Source organism: Sapajus apella, unplaced genomic scaffold (genome assembly GCF_009761245.1).
Source record: "Sapajus apella isolate SASKATOON/1434 unplaced genomic scaffold, GSC_monkey_1.0 scaffold82, whole genome shotgun sequence".
Classification (NCBI taxonomy): domain Eukaryota; kingdom Metazoa; phylum Chordata; class Mammalia; order Primates; family Cebidae; genus Sapajus; species Sapajus apella.
The window spans coordinates 4,647,979-4,662,923 of record NW_022437022.1 but is presented as its reverse complement, the minus strand read 5'-3'; the positions used below and the strand labels follow the sequence as shown (position 1 = coordinate 4,662,923).

General features: G+C 42.8%; 1 protein-coding gene across 1 annotated transcript in view; it reads right to left on the bottom strand.

The window, feature by feature from the left end:
* The window catches only part of PRKN (parkin RBR E3 ubiquitin protein ligase), a 1,407,348-nt gene that overhangs the window by 1,220,357 nt on the left and 172,046 nt on the right, over window positions 1-14,945 (bottom strand). The window lies entirely within an intron of this gene.

Here is a 14,945-nt window from a genome sequence, read left to right as displayed (position 1 = left end):
CCAACATGGTGAAACCCTGTCTCTACTGAAAATGCAAAACTTAGCTGGGCGTGGTGGCACACATGTGTAATCCCAGCTACTTGGGAAGCTGAGGCAGGAGAATTGGGGTCCACCTTGCCTGTTGCCTAGACAGAGCCAATTCATTAAGACAGAGGAATTGCAATAGAGAAACAGTAATTCACAGAGAGCCGGCTGTGTGGCAGACCAGAGTTTTATTATTACTCAAATCAGTCTCCTTGAGCATCCAGGGAGCAGTTTTTGGTGGGGTGGGTGGGTCAGGGGAAGCCAGTCAGCCAGGAGTGCTGACTGGTTCAAGATTAAATCAGCTGTCTTCTTGCTTCTTGCATTCAGTCCGTTCCTAGGTGGGAGCCACAAGATCAGATGAGCCAGTTTCTTGATCTGGGCGGGGCTACCTGATCCATCAAGTGCAGGGTCTGCAAAATATCTCCAGCCCTGATCTTAGAAGCAGTTTAGGGAGGGTCAGAATCCTGTAGCCTCCAGCTGCATGACTCCGAAACCATCATTTCTAACCTTGTGGCTAATGTTGTTCCTACAAAGGAAATCTAGTCCCCAGGCAAGAAGGAGGTCTGCTTTGGGAAAGGATTGTTACCATCTTGATGAACTGTGTCAGTTATAATTTTGCAAAGGTGGTTTCACTTGAACCTGGGAGGCGGAGGCTGCAGTGAGCCAAGATAGTGCCACTGAACCCCAGTCTGGGCAACAGAGTGAGACTCTGTCTCAAAAAAAAAAAATATATATATATATAGTATATAACAAATATTATATCTACATTTTGGCCACAGTGTTATAATACTTGTAATATTCTTTACAACAGTAACTAAGGCAACAATGGGTTCTTAGCATCAAACACATCTTCACTTTGGCCTACGACAAAATACGTTTTCCTTATTTACTCAGATGGACGAAGTTTCCCCTGAATTATATTTTTGCTAAGGTATGTCCCCCAAACTCCTCTCTCCTCCAGATAATACAAAGGATACGATCCCTAACAGAACCTTTATAGCACAAATCCAAGTATGTCTCTAGACTCCCAATAGCTGCTTTTATGGACTATAAAACTAGCAAGCTAGCTTTCCACAAACATCTTTATTGCTATTAGTGAAAATATGCACTTATGATATATGCACGCACACAAGCATATTCCTCTCATCTTACAGAGCTAAGTCTATATCATGGAGACGTGAGCACACATTTCATAATGCACATCACTTACACGTCCCCCCAGGGGCTGGCAGGCAGGGGCTTGGTTTTATCTTTGCTGCATCTCCTGCACTGTTAAGAGTCCCCTGGGTAGTATCTTCTTTGTGCTCAGGTTTGATATTTCTTACTCAGTCTTTATGATGCCTGACCTAAAGCTCAATGGCTTGAGATGTCCTCAAGGGTGCTAACGTTTTTATCTCTGTGTCCTAGCACCTTGCTCACAAACGTTGAGTGAATTAACTTGGTCTGAATTAACATGAAATGTAAACCACTTGTGATAAAAAGATAATATACTATCTCTTCCACACAAAAGGTCAGTGTGAATCTGGATTCTGAACACAGACTAGATTGAACAAAGATTTCTTATCTGTATAAGAAGTAAAGCTGAGTGTGGTGTTTTGTACAAGGAACAAAGGAAACAGCTACAACTCTCCTACTGTAGGCTTAACTGGAAAAAGTCTGTTTCTCCCCCTGGGGGAATACTGTAAACTCAGTAGCCAGCACTCTATACTGTTGCCAGAAGCAAGAACTGGAAGTCATCATTCTAAGTCACCTTTAATAAAGCAGAAAAGATGCAACAACGTCTTGGCAATGTCAGTTTCCAAACACTGACAACCTAAACTACATCTTCTGGCCCTAGGTGCTTATCAGCTGTGCTGAGGCGCTTCACATTTTATAATGTTGATGAAATGAGGGAAGTCTTGTGGCTCTCAAATTCTCATATCCACTTAGCTAATTCCAACCCATTATTGTAAGCAGCAGCCACAGAGGAAGGGCAGTCTCCCAAGACTGAGCACTCCTATTTTACCCAGTTACAATGCTACTGTTCTCTGGGTGAATCTGTTTTAAAGTAAATACATTTACGGCTGGGGGAAGTGGCTCAAGCCTGTCATCCCAGCACTTTGAGAGGCCAAGGTGGGCAGATCACTTGAGGATAGGAGTTCGAGACCAGCATGGCCAGCATAGAGAAACCCTGTCTCTACTATAAAAAAAAAAAAAAGTAGCCGGGCATGGTGGTACGGGCCTGTAATCCCAGCTACTCAGAAGGTTGAGGCAGGAGAATTATTTGAACTGGGGATGTGAAGGTTGCAGTGAACCGAGATCACGCCATTGCACTCAAGCCTGGGTGACAGAGCGAGACTCTGTCTCAAAACAATAAAAAAAGCACATACATTTATAATTCATTCATGCATCCATTGATTTATTGACTCATTCAATAAATATGCATCAGTTAACCATCTTCAGTGGAGGCAATGTGATGCATTTAAAAGGGGATGAGTCAAAACAGGCTGGGTTCAAATGCTGCTTTTACACTTACCACCTCAATGATCTTGCCCAAATTACTTTGTCTGAGCATGTATTTCCTGTCTTATAAAAGGGGATATGAAGGAGGATTAATGAGATAAATGTACATACAATGTTTGACATGGGCCCACATCATGAAATCCCAGATGTTAGTCATACATCCTCTGACCAAGTCTTTGAATATTTGGGGTATGCAGAACAAAAACAAGGAGTTGCCTTTTGAAGAAAATTCTTAACACATATTCAGATCTTATGTGACTCTTCACCGCTTACGCAAGCGGGTTTATGCCCTCGTCCTCCCTCACAGCTACACTCCAGTTGGACGGGGGTGGCCTGTTCTCTAAGCTACTTCATGTTGCTTCACTTCCACAAGCTTATTCCTGCTGGTACATCTGCCTCCATCTCTGAGGACTCCATCCGCCATGACCCTTTCATGATTCCACTGAGAAATTACTTTTCTTTTTCCCTTCTTTGAACATCGAAAGCATGGTGTGCCTCTTTTACAACAGCTCTTTTTCAACTTGGCATGGTGTTTTGCAATATGCTCACTTGATTACAAGTTTCATCCTCTTCATTAGACTGCACACTCCTTGAAGTTTATATGGCTTTAGTTTTTGCACAGAGTAGTTATTCAGTGTATACTGACTGAGTATATTTTAAAACTTTAGGGAGTAATTAAATCAGCCAAAGTAAACTTCGTCTACTTTATGAAACACATATCTTTATAAAATATACAGTCTGCAGCCTCAGACACCTGCATTTGAGTTGCCTCTTTCCCAGACCACTTTCTGGCTAACTGCTAAACATGTTTCCACCAGATCTGCCCCTCCTGCTGCCTGTGGCTCCGACAGAGGCCATGTGGAGAAGAGCCAGGCAGACTGAGCCTACAAGGCCCTGCCTGTGCGCTTTCTGCTTCCTAACTAGAGACAGGGAACACTCCTGCCAGCAACCAGTGAGGGCCCCGTTTCTAAACTCTGCCTTCCATCGGAGGGAAGCATCCTTACCTAAGAACACTACGTCTTCAGGTGCAAGTCTTCCTTCCCCAGATCTCTTCCTGGGGGTATGAGAAAAAACTAAAAACTCTTTTTTTTTTTTTTTTTTTTTGAGATGGCGTTTCACTCTTATTGCCCAGGCTGGAATGCAATGGCGTGATCTCGGCTCACCACAACTTCCACCTCCCAGGTTCAAGCAATTCTCCTGCCTCAGCCTCCCAAGTAGCTGGGACTACAGGCATGTGCCACCATGCCCAGCTCATTTTTTATTTTTAGTAGCAACAGGGTTTTTCCATGTTGGTCAGGCTGGTCTCGAACTCCTGACCTCAGGTGATCTGCCTGCCTGAGCCTCCCAAAGTGCTGGAATTACAGATGTGAGCCACCACGCCTGGTCAAGAAAAAACTCTTAACAGGCGCTGGCTAAAGGGAAGCCTAAGGTCTCCAAAGTCTGTATAACGCAGGGTCCCTCATACCAGTGCCAGTCAGAGTCTATAAGTTTTCTACTTACAACTTAAGGCCAAACCAAAGAGCCGTGGTTCTCCTGCATGGTGCTAAAATGGCTCCAGCTTATTTCTAGTTCTGCCGCTTTACTAACGGACTCACATTCCCCAAGCCATCACTTGCTCAATCTTTCTGCACCTCAGGGGGAATGGCTGGACTACGAAACCTAATGTGTTGGGACATTTCTGCAAAATCCAGTCTCCCCATCTGGCCCTGGTCCTGCCTTATTAGATAGTTCTCATTTTGTGTTTTGGATAATTTTGAGAGTACCTGGTTCCTATTATAATACTTAATATTTTGTCCAGTGTCTTTATCATATCCATGCATGTATATGGACATATATACGTGAAAATACACACATATATAATGACCTCATGCAGGATCATTTGCCTCTCAGAGAACTCATTTCCTATATATGAATAGATGGTATGTGTGTGTCTACATATATACATTAATCAAATTACTGTTTTGTATTTGTTATATGCAATCATCTATATTCATAAATAATAATACTTCTCTAGCATTCCAGGATCAAAGCTAAAATCTGATTTGAGGACCAGGCTCAGTGGCTCACATCTGTAATCCCAGCACTTTGGGAGGCTGAGGTGGGCAGACTGTGTGAGCTCAGGAGTTTGAGACCAGCCTGGGCAACATGGAAAAATTCCATCTTTACCAAAAATACAAAAATTAGCCAGGCATGGTGGCACACACCTGTAATCCCAGATACTTAGGAGATGGAGTGGGAGGACTGCTTGAACCTGGCAGGCAGAGGTTGCAGTGAGCTGAGATGGCACCACTGCACTCCAGCCTGGGTGACAGAGTGAGACCCTGTCTCAAAAAAACAAAAAAAAAATCTGGCCTGAGGCTGTGATGCGCCGCTCTGGTGTACTGAAAACCACCTCCTACTTCTCTCTCCCACACACAAGTACCTTATTTACACATCAGAACTATGGCAAAAACATCAATGACAAGTACAACATCTGACTATTCCATGAAGATGGTAGGACTGTTCCCAAACCTTTCTGCTTATAACTTGAGGCCACACCGAAGGGCTGTGGTTCTCCTGCAAGGCGCTAAAACGGCCTCAGCCTATTTCCAGTGCTGCCGCTTTACTAAAGACTTAATCAACTACTGTAGAACACGTGTGCTACACTTCATTCAGCAATGCCTTCACCATAACGTGTTGGAAATATGTTTTTGGATGCATAAAAATGGCAAGCAGAAGGGGTCATTTTGTAGTCTAACAGTCCAGAACAAAAGCATGTCCTTTCATCACGGCTAAGGAGGTATTCTGCACAGACCAATGTAATCTTCTACCCACAACCTTTCCAGTTCCTTTGGGTACCTGTTGTCATTTTAGCTCTGAGTTATGTATTAAGGTTACCTGCTTTAAAAAAAAGCAAAGACAACAGATAGAACTCAGTAGAGAAAGTGAAATTTATTGCTATGTCTCCTTCAGTCATCCTCCCTGCTTGTCTGTGGGGATTCCACTGTGCAACCTCATCACACATCTACCTACTTACTCCTCTCATTGCATCGATGTTGTGATACTGGCAAACTTCTGTATGGCTAGGCCTTGTCAGTGAGTTTCCGTAATAAGGAAGGTCTCTGGCCTGAGCAGAGAAGCTCAAACTCTGCTTGGCTCATGACATTCATATGTGGAGTGTCATGAGTTTACATTTAAAGAACTGAAAGAGGCTGAGTGCAGTGGCTCACGCCTGTGATCCCAGCACTTTGGAAGGCTGAGGCAGCCTTATCACTAGGTCAGGAGTTCAAGACCAGCCCAGCCAATATGGAAAAACCCCATCTCTACTAAAAATACAAAAATTAGCTGGGCCTGGTGGCAGGTGCCTGTAATCCCAGCTACTTGGGAGGCTGAGGCAGGGAGAATCGCTTGAACCTGGGAGGTGGAGGTTGCAGTGAGCCAAGACCGCACTATTGTACTCCAGCCAGGGTGACAGAGTGAGACTGTCTCCAAAAAAAAAAAAAAAAAACTGCAAGAAATATGAATAAACACAGTTTTTTGAAGCCTATGTTCACTACAGCATTTCAAAAAATGGTATAGGAAAAGCTAAAGTATAACATAACACGCAAAGACGCACTGATTTCTTTCTCCAAATTACATGTACTACATCTGTAAGTCTACACATATATATGAACACCACTCAAAGTTTAAGAAATAGATGGTTGTTGACCAATTGCATGTTTTTAAGAGTTTTCCATCAATTATATGAGATATTTTATAACTTTTAAAATTTTACTTTGAAAAGATTCTCATAAATCTCCCAGAGAAGGCAGAGAAGCCTGGCTTCAAACACCAATTGCCTGAGCTAAGTCCACAGAAGGCTGAGATGACAGCAGTTTCTCACCCTGGCCACACATCACATTCACCTGGGAAGCTTTCAAAACTACTAAATGGCAAAATATCTGACACACAGTAGCTAATCAATACACAGAAATTTCTCTATTTTCCCATCCACCCTATGTCCAATCCCATTTTTCCCAAAATGCCGACAGAGTATACTCTGACATCTCACTAGCCTCTCAGTCCGTAAAGTTTCCTACAAATGCCACCACGTCTCCCTTCTTTTCTCAGACCCTGAGTTGCCAGGGGGTTTCCACATGACCTAGGCTACATTTTATGCCTGTTTCTTCCTTGTGCTCTCTCTCACCTGCATAATGATCTTGTACTGTGTCCTCACTTTAAGCTCACAATCGCCTCCCTGCAGTCTGGGGGTCCTCTCCACAGTGCAGGTGTGGTCGCACCTTTCCCATCGCCACCTCCTCAGAGGCCACCTACCAGCAGGGATGTCCCTGTCTCTGTACTTTTGTCTCTGTGTTCCCCTTTCTGGGACCCTATATTCCAGGCAACAGAATCGGAATGTGCAAAATGGATGACTTCCCTCAATCTTGTCCCTATTTCTCCATCAGCTTTCTGTTGACGCTTTCTCTTTCCCATCTCCCGTTCTCTCCACCAGCGGTGTCCATCTCCACATCAAGTGTTCTCTTCCCACGGCCCTTGTCACTTATGTGTATGTGGGATGCTTTAATATGTATAGGGAAGACCTATGGGATTGGTGAAAACACAAGTCGTCAGGTCCATTGCGTGATTTATTCTAGGGCTTGCCTTTCCTCTCAGTTTGGATTTGTGGATTCTCTTCTTAAACTACATTACCCAGACCCCAGTGGACAGACACTACATTATTGTCTTGTTTCGACCCTGGTATCAATATAGTCATCTTCACAACTGAATATATCTCTTCCATAAAATTTCATTAAGAGCAAAGTATAATTTCAAAAGTCAAAGTTGGAAATATCTAAATACCTGGCTGGAAATGGTGGCTCATGCCTGTAATCCCAGCATTTTGGGAGGCTGAGTCTGGCAGATCACTTGAGGTCAGGAGTTCCAGACCAGCCTGGCCAACATGGTGAAACCCCATCTCTACTAAAAATACAAAAATTAGTCGGCATGGTGCACAGGCTTGTAATCCCAGCTACACAGGAGGCTGAGGCAGGAGAATCACTTGAACCTGGAAGGCGGACATTGCTCTGAGCTGAGATCATGTCCCTGCACATCAGCCTGGGTGACAGAGTGAAACTACAAAAAAAAAAAAGAAAAACATCTAAATACCTAAAGGCAACATAACTTAAAAACCATCATTATTCATCAAACTAAAATTACATGTCTTAATGAAAACCAAGTGGCAGAAAGTTTGGTGTGCTATGTGGTATAGAAATTCATCAGTCAGTCCTACCCAGGCTGAATCCATGTTTTTGTATTTTATCACAGCTGAAAATATTAAATCCAGACAGAATCTATGAAGCAACAACTGCATGTAGGAAGCCAGCCTATTTAACTTGAGATCAACTGACCTACAGGGGATGTACACGGCTCTCTTGTAAAGCGGTGAAAAGAGATTTCCAAAAGCACTGTTGTCAGCATAAAGGACCTTTACAACCAGATGAAGCTTTGGCTGTTTCCAGCTACCTTCCTCTGCTGGGGAGAAGGCACATTAAAAAGACACAGCTGGTAGCATGGGTGTTATTCACTGATAAAAAGCACATGATGGATATTTTAAAACAGGGCTTGTCCTGTCAGTCAAATTAGAGGGGCAGGACGTCCTCTCCAAGCGATTACCATGGGGGCCCGCAGCATGGCGGCCTGCCAGGTCAATTACGGCAGGGCTGGGAAGACACATGAAGACAGATCGCCCTAATTCTAAACAGGAGCATCAGTAAAATAGAAACCAGGGGACATATTAACACAATGAACAATACTTTAAGACTGTGGCTTTGGCAAGTGCTGCAAAATGTATTTATATTGAGTCTTTCTCCATGTAAAGATTTTTTTTTTTTTAATTAACGAGAATGAATGTATGGAAATACTATTGTGAAATAACATTTGTATCTTTATTTCTGGAGAAAAACATTTCTCAAAGGAAAATTAGGATTCCATAATTTTCATCTCATCTAGAATACTAGATGCATGGGTAAATTTGCATTTGAAAAACTGGCCAATGTTATTTCATAATTGTTCATGTCCCTGACACATCACTTTGCCTTCCATTTTTCCTATACTAAGATTGATTTCAGTTTTGAATTTCCTTGTCATTTTTCTCATCTCTACTGCACCTACAGCTTCTTTATCTAAAGGAAAAAAAATATTAAGAGATCAGCAGCATCATTTGGAGGATTTACATCATCGACTACCTGAATACCAGGGATACATTCCTTTGTTTTGTACTCAGATTCCAGGAGTCTCATGGAAATGCGTTAAACATCAGAAAAAAATGCTGGCTGCTTGAATCACAGCTTAATTGTTTGTGAACTAGATCCTGATAGTCCTGCAATAACAGAAGAAAATCCCTGTCAACATCAATGTAGAGAAAATACTGGGCTGCTGACATGGAATTTTGCAGCTATGTGAAATTTAATGCTGATTAGTAAACTCTCAAATTAAATAGTTACAGATTATAAAAATACATCCAGAAGATGTAAATTAAAACCAAAATATCAAAAATACCACTGTCATAATTTCCCACTTACCTAAAGAGTTGTTTCTCAAAAAAAAAAAAAAAATTGTGGAGAATTTATTTTATTTTTTATTTTTTGAGATGGAGTCTTGCTCTGTCACCCAGGCTAACATGCAATGGTGCAATCTCAGCTCACTGCAATCTCTGCCTCCTGAGTTCAAGTGATTCTTCTGCCTCAGCCTCCTAAGCCACTATGCCTGGCCATGAATTTAAATAAATTCAAAGATCCCATTAATGTTTCTTAAAACCTCAATAATACAGGTAGACAGAAAAAGGTGCCAAAAGTTGAAACAGTGTAAGTTAACTCAGTTTCCCCAATTTAAAATTATAATAAGAGAATATTAACTGGTGTCTCACGCCTCTAATCCCAGCACTTTAGGAGGCTGAGACGGGTGGATCTCCTGAGGTCAGGAATCCGAGACCAGCCTGGCCAACATAGTGAAACCCTGTCTTTACTAAAAATATAAAAATTAGTTGGGCCTGGTGGTAGGTGCCTGTAATCCCAGCTACTCTGGAGGCTGAGACACGAGACTCACTTGAACCCAGGAGGTGGAGGTTGCAGGTTTCTGTCTTCAAAAAAAAAAAAAAAAAGGGAGAGAGAGAATATTAACTGATACTTATCAAAGTATAGAAATTAAACACAGTATGTTGTCTGTCTCTGTGTATTGTTTGTATAGATAAGATATTACATTAAAAATTCAAAATTACCAAAGTCAATTAGCCAGTGATTTGCTAATACCAAGTCACTTAATAGCAAAACAAGGCAGTAATAAATCTATAAAATTAAAAATGAGAGCCAGATGCAGTGGCTCACACCTGTAATCCCAGCACTATGGCGGGTCGAGGCAGGTAGATCATCTGAGGTCAGGAGTTCGAGACTAGCCTGGCGAACATGGTGAAACCCCAACTCGACTAAAAATACAAAATTAGGCGAGAGTGATGGCAGGCACCTATAGTCCTAGTTACTGGGGAGGCTGAGACAAGAGAATCGCTTGAACTCGGGAGGCAAAAGTTTCAGTGAGCTGAGATGGCGCCATTGCACTCCAGCCTGGGCAACAAGAGCAAAACTCCAGCTCAAAAGAAAAAAAAATTTTAAATGAGAGCAAAGACCCTAGAATTTCTGTACATGTCTGTTCAAGTACCTATCACATGTTATTCTCACTTTATAGGGAGCAATCTCTAAAGTCATTGATGCCTACATGTCTAAACTTTTCACCATTTTTGATGTCTTAATAATTTTAAATTACAATCCAACTTAAAAGGGCAATGTAGGATTAGAATAGAAAGAGGTCTTCAGAAATCCTCACCTCAATTTCACAACTCCCTGTACAATGGAGGCCTCTCTTTCTTCCCTGATACTTCCTTAGGGTTTTCAAACATGGAGTCCCTCCTAGGTGCCAAGAGGTTGTACAGTATAACCTCTGAGCTTGGGCAGTACAACAGGTTAACAAAGCTGCCAAAACCCTTGCCCTTCTGTGGGGAGACAGACACGAGGCGGAGTAAGCCACACAACCTTTAAGGATGGTGATGAATGCACAGTGGATCATTTCATATGGGGCGATCAGGAGGCCTCAGGATAAGGTGACATTTCAGGAAGGCCTAAAAAGTGAGGCATGCATCATGCAGATAACTGGGGAGAGGTGTCCAGACAGAGAGGGCAAGGGCACGGGCACAGGGCCAGGGGCCAGCAAAGAGGTCAGTGAGAACAGGGCCATCCTAGGCTCTGGACTCTACTACTGCTGGAATGAATGGCCCTGGGGCGTTCTTGCAAAAGAAACATAAAGCAATCATCCAAGGTGACTGTTAAATGAAAATCCCCAGGTCTCTCAATCTGGACTTCTGATTCAGTAGGCTAGAGGCCCAGGGATTAAGATTTCTTTCTTTTTTTAAATATATGAAGGGGAGTTTATTAAGGAGTATTGACTCATAAAATCACAAGGTAAAATCCCACAACAGGCCTTCTGCAAGCTGAGGGAAAAGCCAGTCTGAGCCCCAAAACCTCAAAAGCAGGGAAGCCGACAGTGCAGCCTTCAGTCTGTGGCCGAAGATACATACACCCAGGGACAGTACTTTGCATCCTTCGATCCAATCAAGTTGACACTCAATATTAGAAGAGAGGGAAATAAGAAAACTTAAGAGAATTGTGAGGGGTATGAATAATTTTTAGAATTGAACAGGCCCATGGAGCAGACAATAGTTTATAATATTCTCTTTGAACACTAAGCAGGACAGATAATCAGACAATGGCCTTGGACAAAGTTTCTCTGAGCTCTGGGAGAGATGACGACAAATTGCAGAAAGGCAAGTAGAACTTCACTGCGAACAAAGCGGTCTTATTTACTTATTTATTTATTTTTAAATTTATTATTATTTTTTAAAGACAGGGTTTCATCATGTTGGTCAGGCTGGTCTTGAACTCCCGACCTCAGGTGATCCGCCCGCCTTGGCACCAAAGTGCTTGGGTTACAGGCATGAGTCACCACGCCCGGCCCTTATTTATTTATTTAGAGGCAGAGTGTTGCTCTTGTTGCCCAGGCAGGAGTGCAATGGCACGATCTCAACTCACTGTAACATCTGCCTCCCAGGTTCCGGTGATTCTCCTGCCTCAGCCTCCTGAGTAGCTGTGATGACAGGCATGCGCTACCACACCTGGCTAATTTTTGTATTTTTAGTAGAGACAGAGTTTCACCATGTTGGCCAGGCTGGTCTCAAACTCCTGACCTCAGGTGGTCCACCTGCCTCAGCCTCCCAAAGAGCTGGAATTACAGGCGTGAGCCACCGCACCAGGCCAGGGATTTAAGATTTCTTAGTTTGCAGGCAGTTCAATTGAGAGCGACCCAAAGATCATTCTCAGAAACACATTTCTGAATCCCTGATAGTTTGGTAACCCTCTTCTATTTGCATGTTTTTGGTCAGCTACCCTCTACAACAAGCCGCCATCATTTTGCAGCTATTTAGCATTAAACAACTAGGAGAGAGATGATGAGAAGGAATGCCCTAAAAATAAGAGTTAAAAACTAAGCCACCTAGTTTTTGTCTAGCAAGAGAGTCTGGCTCCAGTATTTGCTAAGGTTTGCTGACATTCAATGATTGGCTAGTAACTGACAAACTGATGAATTCTATGAGTATGGGTGTCCTGTGACTATCCTGGTCATTGATTTGATTAATGATTCCTGTGCCCTTGGGGCTTACTAAAACTAAGGCTGGTGTGTTAGGTGAGTTTGTTAAAGTGAGGGTCAAGTCAAATATTGGCTGCTGTAGTTATATTATAGATACCCACTTTCCCAGGTTGTGGAAGGTAAGCAAATCTAGATGACAGGAATGACAGGTGCAAAGAATTAGTCCAATGATCCTAAATATTTTTGGTTCAAGTGCTTCTTTTAGGGCTATAACTTAGTATTTCATCTCTGTTCCTTTACTGTCTAGATAGGTATTAAGCATTGCAGCAATGTAAACCATTGATATCAGGTGCATTCTCTCCACATTATTTTATTTAAGCCTCAAAATAGCCCTGTGAGGTAGCTACTGTACGGGTTAACCAAAGCCCAGAGATGTTTCTTGACCAAGAGTCACAGGGATAACAAGAGGCAGAATTGAGACTCCAAACTATGTCTGATTAACACCCATATCTTAACCACTAAAATATACTGCTCCCTGAATCTATAAGAAACATGCTTGCCATAAATGTTTTACAGATGGCATTTCAACAAGGCAGCTTAATATTGAGATGCTGGTTAATTCTCAGAGACAGCGTGATGAATGAGGAACACTAGTTTTGGAGCAAAATGTATCTGGGGCTCAAATGATTTGACCACTAAACAGCAAGTGACTTAATATGCCTGAGTCCCCGAACCTTCATTCACAAAGAGAGAACATTATGTCTCTCCGCAATTTAAGTTAGAAAATAAGTGCAACGCATGGAGCACACAGCACATAGCATAGATATTAATTCCTTCCCTACTGACTTGGAAGCAAATCCCAACAGTTGCCTCCACCTCCACCCAGGTCGCAGGGCACAGCACTCACACAAACCCCTTGACAAAGGATTAGAGGGTCATCTTGGTCAAGCTTGGGCTTCTGCAGCAGGAAGCTCACTGCTCTGCCGCGTACCTGAACCACTGATGGACACCTCCAGCCCCTCAGAGCGTTCTCCCTCCTACTGACCCCATGGTTGCATCCCCCAGGACTGCTTCTCTGGGGCAACATGGAGCAAGCTGACTCCTCTTTCCCAATGACAGTGCCACTAATAACCGAAGACAGTCAGTTGGTGGCCCCTGGTCTTTCCTTCTCTAAATTAAACTTGTCCACTTCAGTCCAAAGCCTCTAAGATCACAATTTCTGAACACCACAATATCCTAATTTTCCTCTGCTGGGAAAACTCTAGTTTTTCTGTGTCCTTTAAAGCCAGGACCAGGGACAAACATTCAGATTGATATTTAAAGCCAAGAATATGATTGGACTATTACACAGGCTAACCTAGAAAACTGGAGTTGATAATCCCAGGCTAATCTGAGTGCCTTTGCCCAGAGCAGTCAAACCTGCAGAAAGTTTTCTCCCACTTCCCCTCCCAGTTCCACCCCTCACAGCAGCTGCTCACATCTTTTCTCCTCTCTTTTTTCCCTCCGAGGCCCTACCTCAGCCTTTGCTTCATCTCCTCAAGAATCTCTTCTTCCCAGTCCAATCTCAAACCCAGGTAGCCTTTGTGCTAATTTTTTCTAAAGTCTGTTCTAACTTTCTTGTCTCCCCAACCAGCCAGTCAGCTCAGCAAAACAAAAGGACCTTCCCCCAAAACAGCTCTCCTTATTAGGTAGAGGAGGACAGAGTTCTATACTACTTGTAATTATTTGGACCCTGTCACTCTTTAAGTAACTCAGCCTAAGACTATTACTATTATTATTATTATTTTTTTTTTCTGTGGAGACAGAGTCTCACTCTGTTGCCCAGGCTGGAGTGCAGTGTCATGATCTCAGCTCACTGCAACCTCTGCTTCCCAGGTTCAAGCGATTCTCCTGCCTCAGCCTCCCGAGTAGCTGGGAATACAGGCACACGCCGCCACACCCGGCTAATGTTTTATATTTTAGAGACAGGTTTTCACCATGTTGCCCAGGCTGGTCTCCAACTTCTGAGCCAAGGCAACATGCCCGCCTCGGCCTCCCAAGGTGCTGTGATTACAGGTGTGAGTCACTGTGCCTGGCCAGAATATTATTATACCTGCACTGGATACCAACGGCTGAGACTGAGCTCATGGTCAACTCTGAGTCCTGGAGCTTTCATCATCTTAACGCCTGCACAGATCAATAGATACCCTCAATCCTGTCATTGCATACAATCATGTTTTAGAAAGCTAAACAAACAAAAAAACGGCAAGGGCTCTGGTGCAGGCCCAGCAAACAGGCCAGTGAGAAGACAGCCGTCCTAGACCCTGGACCTGATGAAAGGTTTCTTAATATGAAACCTTAATTTCATCCTCATTAAGTCCAATTTGGGTTTAGCAAAACTCAAAATTATTCTTGCAGCTTATGGTAACCACTTCATTTCTGATTCTGTTATCTCTTATACTATTAGCTCTCCTTTTCAGGTTTGTACCTTCTATGAATGTGGTATGATTTCTATGTTTTTATGAGGATCGTGGACAAAAATGCGGAGAAGAAACTGACCAAGGAAAACTTTTGTTGTATTGATAAATCCATAGATGCATATAAAATAGGCAGTACATAATGGATACATCACCATATAAGAGGCTCATAAAAAAAGACAACCCTGAGGACAAACAGAGACGCCAGGTAACGTCACTGCACTGAGTCTAATCGTCTCTAGTGCTCCACACGAACAAACCTGTGCTGCAAAATGTCATATAGAAACCAAGGACTGCGCATAGCATGGAATTAAATGA